At 47.8% G+C, this 2783-nt stretch overlaps 2 non-coding genes across 2 annotated transcripts; both read left to right on the plus strand.

Moving 5' to 3' along the window:
* Nucleotides 1-1466: 1466 nt before the first annotated feature.
* On the plus strand, nucleotides 1467-1548 carry trnal-aag (transfer RNA leucine (anticodon AAG)). The gene has a single exon. It is a non-coding gene; the product is annotated as a tRNA-Leu (tRNA).
* A 238-nt stretch (nucleotides 1549-1786) lies between these two features.
* trnas-gcu (transfer RNA serine (anticodon GCU)) lies at nucleotides 1787-1868 on the plus strand. The gene has a single exon. It is a non-coding gene; the product is annotated as a tRNA-Ser (tRNA).
* The last annotated feature ends 915 nt before the right edge of the window (nucleotides 1869-2783 follow it).

Below are 2783 nucleotides of genomic sequence, written 5' to 3' on the forward strand. Positions count from 1 at the left end.
GTACAGAGTCAAGGACTGAGCTGTTAGAAGCTTATGTTGTCATGCACCTGGAGTATTGTTAGAGATTTAAGTTTCAATGTGGGAGGTGACATTGACAAGGTAGTATCCTATATATTGCTAGCGGCACAGTGCTTTATCATTACACCGCAGCAGCATGGCTTACATGTACAAAAACAGGAAGTACATATTAGCTACTTGATTCAGAGTTCTTCACTCTGTCCGAAGAAAGATAGCGAACATTTGACAATCAAGCTCATGGTACTAGTCTACAGCTGGTCGCACCATTAAAGCTACGGTCAACGCGGACCAGATCTAGTGCTTCTTCTGAGATCTCCCATCCCTAAGACTGATAGCAATCGATGGACAGAGGAGAGCTCGACCTTGCTCGCCTTGAGCTTTGCTCGTCGATGAGTCCGGCACATGGAAGATCTAGGCTGTACGCAGATAGCAGATTAGGCTGGTTTTCGAGGGCGCCATCGTATCCTCTGGAGTGGCGTATGGCCGGGTCTCGGACTATGCGTGCCCAGCGGCACGCGCAAGTGATGCCAGATACTTTGTGCGTCCATCATTTATGAGTCATGTCAGTACTGCCTTCATCTCATAGGTTGTGGCGCTACTGTCGATAACGGATAGGCTAATTTCTATTATATAAGTCCCAATGATATAATAGATGTAACGCTTACTGGTTGCAGACTCTGATACTCCATAGACAGAGAAGTGCAGAAACAAAGAGCGCAAGAGTGAAATTTAAGTGCTTCGACACAGACATGACCTTAAGCCTGCGATTTACTGTCCGCGCATATTTGTAGCACCGGATCTCCCTATCCACCACGTAGCTGACGACACAGCTTCCGACCTGACCCTGCTTAGCTCTGAGTTGGGCACTTGTACGTTCTCTTAACTATGGGAATAAAGTCAAAGGTCATATCCATCTCATCAGTCAGGGCCATTAATGGCGAGTCGTTTAAATTCCTCCGCAATCTAGTTGTGCGGCTTACATCGTGAGAAGCTTGGGGAGAAGCCGTGTTCATTGAAGGACAGCAGCCGGGGCATCTCAAAACGAGCGGCACTGGCTTTCCTTTTAGTTTGTGCCTGTCCCACAATGCTTGTCGCCCTGCCATGCAGAGTTTTCGTCAGGGGATTAGCTCCCCTGTTTCGCTGGTACTTTTTGTAATCTGTCCTGCAGCCGCCTTCGCTCTTGTGTTTAGCGCCCTGGTTGCGTCACGCGCTGGTCGCCCCCTGGTTGCTGGTAGCGCGGTTACTTGCTCGTGCCGGGACGCGCCCGCCGGGCACCAAGTCTTCTCACAGATAGCAGATAGACGATGCTTTGACTTTCCTGGTGCTGCATTCATAGTTGGACGAAACTTGTAAACCACGGAGGAAAACCTCAACTCAAAACAGTTTGGCGTCCTGCCTACCTGACTTGCTGACAGACTGCAAAAACAAGGGATGTCAGTGCGTTTTCACGTAGTGTGGCCGAGTGGTCTAAGGCGCTGGATTAAGGCTCCAGTCTCTCAGGAGGCGTGGGTTCAAATCCAACCACTGCCACTTGATAATGTTAGCTATACGTCAATGTGATGACCTTGTGTGCTCCTCTCAGTCTGACTTAAGCGTTGCATGTCAAGAGCAAATAAAGCTGTGAGACTGTTGTCTGACTGCCTCAGTCAGATGGGCAGAACCTTTTCCACTTTATAACACCATAATTTGACGTTTCACTTTTCTCTCAAATTTTGAGAGCTAGTCAGGATGCCACGTCGGGCCGTCACCTTGGTAGCTCCGTCTCACCGACGAGGTGGCCGAGTGGTTAAGGCGATGGACTGCTAATCCATTGTGCTCTGCACGCGTGGGTTCGAATCCCATCCTCGTCGCTGATGAGTTAGCTTTAAGCTGCAATGGTCTTACTTGTCCTATCGGACCCTCGTGCAAGGAAACATCCCCTCCCCAATGGAAGTGCATCACGCCAATCACGCCAATAAGAAGGTAAGGTTGCTGGCTTTATTGAAGGTTTTGACATGGACCTCTTACATCGAAAGGTGATCCATAGTACGTGGAGTGTGCTGACCCAAAGGTGCCGTCTTACTGTTTTTACTGTAGAGAATGCGGGCGTAGATCCCGCTACCTCTCGCATGCTAAGCGAGCGCCGATGATGAGTTAGCTTTAAGCTGCAATGGTCTTACTTGTCCTATCGGACCCTCGTGCAAGGAAACATCCCCTCCCCAATGGAAGCGCATCACGCCAATCTTAAGCAGAGGAACAACCGTAGGGTGAAGAGGTTGGATGACATGTGGAGGGTTGCAGGAAATCAAGGTGCCCGCTTGTGTTGTATTATGTGGCCTACCACCACAGCAGCTGGTCGAAGCCCACATGTATAGTCTACCCACAGGTGTTGCTGGACAAGCATGAACTAAAAGAAGCCCCATTACTGTTACTTTGATGCCCGAGCAGCTGTTCCTCCAATGGAAACAGCTTCTCCCCAAGCATCCCGCCACGAAGCCCGCACAACTGGATTAAGGACTAAGTTTAATGACTGTGTAACCCATTAAAAAATTAGGTGTTACTTAAACATAAATTAATTCCTTTTATGACACAATTATTGTATTTTCTTGCCTTTTATTGCCACGTTCGCTATTTCACATTTAGTCATTCTTTTATCTTAGCTCAAATGTCTAATTTTCAGTTAGTAAGGAAAAACTTGATAGCAAAATACGTTATTGGTTTAGGAGGAATGATTAATTCCTATTGGTGTAAAATGAACCAAGTCCCGCCTTTTTATTCAGGTTAGA

This window comes from Larimichthys crocea, chromosome XVIII (assembly GCF_000972845.2).
Source record: "Larimichthys crocea isolate SSNF chromosome XVIII, L_crocea_2.0, whole genome shotgun sequence".
Lineage (NCBI taxonomy): Eukaryota > Metazoa > Chordata > Actinopteri > Sciaenidae > Larimichthys > Larimichthys crocea.